We start from the raw sequence: 7,666 nt of genomic DNA on the forward strand, positions 1-7,666 counted from the left end.
AGAGCTTTATTTCCATAGATGTAGAGATGGTACAATATATGAAAATCCATCAATGTAATCTACCATACAAACAAACTGAAAGAAAAAACATATCATCTTCACTAGACATGAGAAAGAGTTTGACAAAACTAGAACATCCTTCCACATGATAAAAAGTCTAGAGACAGTATAGGGATATAAGGTATAAAGCTTAGTATAATAAAGGCAATATACAACAAGCTGATAGCTAATATCAAAAATTAAATAGAGACAAGCTTAAAGCAATTCTAAAATACGGACAAGACAAGGTTGTCACTCTCTGCATATCTATTCAATATAGTACTTAACGCGGCTGGGGCAATAACACAACTAAAGGATCAAGGATACAATTGAAAAAGTAGGGAAATAATATTAGTAGATGATATGATAGCATACATACAACCCCAAAAAATTCCACCAGAGAACTCCTATAGCTGATAAACAACTTCAGTAAAGAAGTTGGAGTAAATTACCTAAAGAAATCAGTACCTCCTTACAGAAACAATAAATGGGATGAAAAGAAAATTAGAAAGACAACACCCTTTACAATAGCCATAAATACTATAAAATATCTTGAGCAAAGCCTGATCAAGCAAGTGAAAAACCCAGTATGACGAGAACTTTAAATCTTTTGAAGAAAGAAATCTCAAGAAGATATCAGAAGCTAAGATTCCATGTTCATGGATCAGAAGAATGATAGTAAATGGCTACCTTAATAAAATAATCACAAATTCTATTCAATTCCCACTGAAATTATAATACAATTTCACAGAGCTTAAAAGAATAATACTTAACTTCATGGAAATAACAAATAAAACAAACAAAATAGGATAGCTTAAACACCGTTGGCTAATAAAATAACTTCTGCAGTATACCACCATCCTGGTTTCAAGCATTAGTATGTAACAGTAATTAAAACCAATATGATCAAAAAGAACAGACAGGTTGACTCAATTCGGAATTTAATTGAGTACCCAGTAATAATCCAATGGGATTTATGTAGGACAATTTGATTTTCAAGAAGAAGTCAAAACCATACAATGGAAAAAGAAAGCATCTCGTTAAATGATTATTCAATTGATATCTGTATTATAAGAATTCAACACATTCTTTATCTATCACCCCGCAATATTCAACTCAAGTGGACCAAAGACCAATATAATACCATATGCACTAAATCTAATAGAAGAAAACATATAAATAGTTGAATGCTTTAAATACTGAACAGAATAACAGGGGTAGGGACTTAAAATCAACAATTGATAAATGGTACCTTTATGAAAAGCTTCTATAAAGGCAAAAGAACGCTATTAAAGGACAAGAATAGCTCTGCAAGAGTAAAAAGATCTTCATCAATTCTACATCCCAACAGAGACTGATATTCAAAAATATATAAAGAACTCAAGAAATTAGACTCAAAACTATGGCACCTAACAAAAATGGAAGATAAACAGAATTTAAATAGAGAAATCTCAATTATTCTAATACTCATATAAACGCATAATGTTCAACATCCAAAGTTTGGAAATGAAAACACCTCGAGACCCCATATTACACCAGTCAGAATGATGAAAGACTGTTCCAAGTTTACAGCACATGCTGGTGGGGATGTGGAAAAAAGAGAAGACTATTTCATTGCTGGTGGAGCAAACCATAGAACTGTTTTTAGAAATCAATTTCAAGGGTTTCTCAGAAAATTGGAATAGATATCCTCAAGAGTTCAGCCAACTCCCTCTGGCACTTCCGTGAAAGCGATCTATACTATATCACAAGGACAGTTGCTTAACTATGTTCATAGTAGCTCATTTTAGGTAAACTGAAACAACTCCAGATGTGTCCCCCACAGAAGAATGGATAAAGAAAATGTGTGGTACATTTACATAAGAGAATATTATCTGCCATGTTAAAAACAGTCTCATCATGAAATTGGGAGTAGGCAAATGCATGAACCAGAAAGATCATCCTGACTACAAGAACATGGTATGTACCACTTATAAGACTATTAAATAGCACAGCATACCATGCTACACTTCACGGACCCAAAGAAGTTAAGTACTGTTGAGGACCTGCCGGGACAGACACTTGAATCTCACCAAGTGAACAGAATAGACATTGGGTTGGTGGAGGGGGAAGGAAATAGATAGAGGATGGAAGAGAAGCAGGAGGGATCTGTGGAGGAGGAGAGGCATGTAAGAGTACTGTAGAGAAACTGGAATGGGTGAGGTGGGTGTCTCTTGGAGGAGCTAGAAATGTAGGACAATGGGAGCTCCCCAGCAATCTATAAGATGATTCCTAGCTACCCGAGTAATGGGAGATACGGAACCTGAAAACACCACCTCTGTGCACGAGAAAAGACTTCCAGTGATAACTCACCCACAAAAACCATTTCATCACCATAATTTGTTTTGCTGTTAGGTATCGTGAGAGATAAGGATGAGTGAGGGGAGGAATGAAGGAAGTTGCATGTTCGACCCATGCCATGAGGAGAGCCCACCCCTGACACAATTAATGACACCTGATATACTTGGAGACAGGTAGGTGCCCAGTATAACTGTCCCTAGAGGCTTCAACAAAACAGATGAAGTTCAGGAGAAACATTAGAGGAGCTAGATCTCTGTAAGGGGGTCGAGAAGGAGCTGGGGATACCCAGAGGGGCAGAAGCGATTGGAATAGCCAGAGAGGGTCATGACACCCACAAGTGAAACCTACAGGTGAATAATAACTTGAGGCTCATAGAGATTCTAATCACCATGCATGGACTGCCATAGTCTTCTGCATGTATTACAGTCATACATCTTGGTCTTCATGCAACTCCCAACAGGCTTTCTGACTATTGCCTACCTTTTTGCCTAACTGGGTCAGTTCTTGTTCAGCCACAATAGAGAAGATGCTTAACTACTGCAATTTGATATGCCACAGATCCATATTCATGGAAGCCCCCTTTGGAAGAGAAGGAAACTGAGGTAAGGCAGAGGGCAGGAGTGACTGAAAGAGAGGGAGGGAAGTGCTTTGGGATGCAAAATTTATTTTAAAAGGAGGCTGCGGGAGGTGTGACCATGGTCCATGAGTCACACACAAATTGGTGGGCACCACAAATTGGGACTCTGGTGGATTGGGGTGGGCATAAAAAGCTGTGAGGATATACCTGGGAGAAATGGGAAGGGTGTAATCTGTCTTCATTGTACAAAATCTTCAAATAATAATAAAATACTAGTGCTGGGAACAAAGAGAGGGAGGAGGGCAACTAGGTGTAGAATAAGACACATCTGGGAGAGCAATCTCATTTTCAACTGCTATGTATTGTGTTTTAGGGTAACCACATGAGACTCAAATTAAGAGTCAAAGAATTATTGTAACTAACAGGGAGGTTTAGGTACTGCAGTAAGGGATTGCTAATCTGTCAAAATGTTAAACTTTTGTTTTGAAATCTAGATGAGGTTCAAGAGTCCTATAGAAAATCTGTTGCATAAACTAGAAAAAGAATGGGCTAGATGAGCTGGTTGTTCTTTGGTTGCTGCCTTGACGCTAAATTGGATGGAGTAGAGAATAGCGGGCAGTAGTCAAGGGAAGTTATATGTGAATCACTGGTAAATGTATGTTTCTACAGGATTCTAAAGCTCAACGAGGCAAGTATGCTGTGCTTTCATAAATTTTCTTTATGAAGCAAAAGTGTGAAGATACATAAAGTGAATAAACAAGTGAAGTATTTTTATTCATTACAGTGGCTGAATAAAAATTATTGAACTTTCTGAGTAATCTTTCTGCTTCTGAAATGCTGATTACAGAAGTCAGCACCACAATCAGTTCTAGAGAAAGTTTAAAAGCCATTTCCAGAGGAGGTTCTTAATGGTTATGCCAGAGGCCCAGGTGCTCTGAAAATCTTGGGAGAAGTGGTGATAGTTAGAAAGTCTTTTCCTGTTCCTGAAGGAGCTCCTCAGTACACCACCCTCCTGACCTCTAGTTGATGGTCAAGCAAGCAGAGGGACTAAAACACGGGACACCAATTTGTCAGCAGCTAGAACTTCAGGCCACCAGGAACAAGTATGCAGAGGGCAGCAGGAGAGGGCTACCCAGGAAGAAGGTGTCTGCCTGCAACAGAAAACAAGTCAGAAGGAAACAAAAGAACAACAGAAAACACCTGAAACGTGATAGGCAGTACCAGTGAGACACCTCAGCCTCCGAAGAAGAGGAGCCTGTGTAGATCCGACTGCTGAAATGAAGAAACATTCATGAATAGAGTTGAGGTTAAAGAAAGATTCCTGAGGAGCTGAACCATGGGCTTAGATGACTGAACTTAATCACCAGACAAAGCAGCTTATCTTCCTGCCAAGAAGAATGGATTCCATTTGGGAGATTATGCAAACTATAAAGAAGCTTCCAAAGGAAATAGTAAGATAATAAGGAGTATGCACGAGGTTGTATAAAGGAGCATTGATGTAATGCTAGCACTCAGCTATTCTACAAATTTGAGAGACCACAGTTGAAATTTAAAGTCTGATCACCCGATGCACCCATGTCCCCAGGTATGGAGCCGCCACACCAACTGAGATTGTTTTTAGCGAATTGAGCAACAAGTATTTACATTTATGACGAGAAAGCCTTGCTTATTACTGAATCCATTTTATAGCGATTTCTCAAGTACCTGGCAAAAGAATTCTGCAACTCCGTTCAGTGCTGCGATTATGAAGTGGCTCCTCCTGAGGCTCATCGGAAAGCCGGTGAGGAGTGTGTCTCTTAGCCCGTGCTGGGATCTCACTGGTTTGGTTTTATCTCTTGTACAAATGATGTACTTTGGAAGACCGTTAGGTATAACAGAATTGATGTTTGTTTCTGTTTGATTTTAAATAGAGAAAATAAAAGAGTTAACTGCTCCTTTTTTTCTTTCTTTTTTTCATTTCAAAAGCTTACCAGTACGTTATGGACAAACGGAGAGACACGCCAGAGTGCTTGGCCTAGTTGGACAAAGCTGCTTTTGGGAATGCTGGGTGGTTCTGTCTTTGACACTACGACTTTTATATAGTGTTAATGCTCTATGACAAAATGCTCTGACTCAGTGCCAAAGCCGTCTTCCAGTGTGTGGCAATCAGAACACTCATCCATCTGTGTTTTTTAAATGGTGCTTAAAGAGCCCATCCAAAGTCACTCATGTTGTTCTCTTAGGCATTTATCTTGGGTTCAATTGTTAAAGAATGGTGGCTTGTTTCTATGGTTTTTATTTGTGTTCAATGCATGTTTTAAATATTTATAGACGCAATGCACGTAGTAGCTACAGTTTTATGGAAAGTTGAATCTTGTAGGAGTTAGTTTAGATCTTCAAATTTTTCTTTAAATTGAAAAAATGGCATTCCTACAATTTCCAGACTATAAACACGATATTAAATATTGTTTAAATATTTTTTATTGGATTATTTTTCATTTACATTTCAAAATACATTTTTTTCCAAGATAACCTCCCTATCCCATCCCCCCCTTCTTCTATAAGGGTGTTCCTGTCCATTTCACTGACATTCCCCATTAATTGGGGTGTCCAGCCTTGGCACCAAGCTTTCCTTCCACTGGTGCCCAACAAGGCCATCTCACCAAATAGGGCTGTCCATGTATAGTCGCTGGGTGGTGGTTTAGTCCCTGTATTCTGGGTTGGTTGGCATTGTTGTTTTTAAGCGGGGTTAAAAGCCCCTTCAATACTTCTAATACCCTCAAGGGGTCCTGCTTCTCCTGCCCAATGGTTTGCTGCTCATCTGCCTTCCTGTATTTCACATTGCTCTGAGACATGTCTTCCTCTTCAAGAGACATCTATATCCGGCCCTGTCGGCATGCACTTCTTAGCTATCAATCCCATCTAGTTTTGTGGAGATTATATATATATATATATATATATATATATATATATGCTGTACACCCATGTGGCAGGCTACATCGGCCATTCCTTCAGTTTCTCTGCTCCAAACTCATACCTATATTATATTTTGTTAGCCCTTTATAAAGAACTGAAGGGAGACACCGCCGAACCTGAAGGAAACAGACCGATAAACAGTTCTCTGCACCCAAATCCCGTGGGAGGGAGAGCTAAACCTTCAGAGAGGCAGACACGCCTGGGAAACCAGAAGAGACTGCTCTCTGCACACATTACTGATTCCAGAGGAAAACACCAAACCCATCTGAACCCTGGTGCACGGAGGCTCCCGGAAGGGGCGGGCAGATCTTCCTGGTTGCTGCCACCAGAGAGCCCGTGGGCAGCACCCCACAGAGCGAACTTGAGCCTCGGGACCACAGGTAAGACCAACTTTTCTGCTGCAAGTGACCTGCCTGGTGAACTCAAGACACAGGCCCACAGGAACAGCTGAAGACCTGTAGAGGGGAAAAACTACACGCACGAAAGCAGAACACTCTGTCCCCATAACTGACTGAAAGAAAACAGGAAAACAGGTCTACAGCACTCCTGACACACAGGCTTATAGGACAGTCTAGCCACTGTCAGAAATAGCAGAACAAAGTAACACTAGAGATAATCTGATGGCGAGAGGCAAGCGAGGAACCCAAGCAACAGAAACCAAGACTACATGGCACCATCGGAGCCCAATTCTCCCATCAAAACAAACATGGAATATCCAAACACACCAGAAAAGCAAGATCTAGTTTCAAAATCATATTTGATCATGATGCTGGAGGACTTCAAGAAAGACGGAAGAACTCCCTTTAGAGAACAAGTAGAAGCACACAGAGAAATCATTAAATGCCTGAAAGAATTCCAGGAAAAATAAACAAACAAGTAGAAGCCCAGAGAGGAGACACAAAATCCCTGAAAGAATTCCAGGAAAACATAAAAATAAACCCCATGAAAGAAAAATCCCTGAAAGAATTCCAGGAAAACACAATCAAACAGTTGAAGGAATTAAAAATGGAAATAGAAGCAATCAAGAAAGAACACATGGAAACAACCCTGATATAGAAAACCAAAAGAAGAGACAAGGAGCTGTAGATACAAGCTTCACCAACAGAATACAAGAGATGGAAGAGAGAATCTCAGGAGCAGAAGATTCCATAGAAATCATTGACTCAACTGTCAAAGATAATGTAAAGCGGAAAAGCTACTGGTCCAAAAACATACAGGAAATCCAGGACTCAATGAGAAGATCAAACCTAAGGATAATAGGTATAGAAGAGAGTGAAGACTCCCAGCTCAAAGGACCAGTAAATATCTTCAACAAAATCATAGAAGAAAACTTCCCAACCTAAAAAAGAGATACCCATAGGCATACAAGAAGCCTACAGAACTCCAAATAGATTGGACCAGAAAAGAAACACCTCCGAACACATAATAGTCAAAACACCAAACGCACAAAATAAAGAAAGAATATTAAAAGCAGTAAGGGAAAAAGGTCAAGTAACATATAAAGGCAGACCTATCAGAATCACACCAGACTTTTCGCCAGAAACTATGAAGGCCAGAAGATCCTGGACTGATGTCATACAGACCCTAAGAGAACACAAATGCCAGCCCAGGCTACTGTCTCCTGCAAAACTCTCAATTAATATAGATGGAGAAACCAAGATATTCCATGACAAAACCAAATTTACACAATATCTTTCTACAAATCCAGCACTACAAAGGATAATAAATGGTAAAGCCCAACATAAGGAGGCAAGC

At 39.7% G+C, this 7,666-nt stretch overlaps 1 pseudogene; it reads left to right on the plus strand.

Annotated features, from left to right (window-relative positions):
• The first annotated feature begins 4,170 nt into the window (after nucleotides 1-4,170).
• On the plus strand, nucleotides 4,171-4,756 carry LOC116899988 (annotated as a pseudogene).
• The last annotated feature ends 2,910 nt before the right edge of the window (nucleotides 4,757-7,666 follow it).

Source organism: Rattus rattus, chromosome 5 (assembly GCF_011064425.1).
Source record: "Rattus rattus isolate New Zealand chromosome 5, Rrattus_CSIRO_v1, whole genome shotgun sequence".
Lineage (NCBI taxonomy): Eukaryota > Metazoa > Chordata > Mammalia > Rodentia > Muridae > Rattus > Rattus rattus.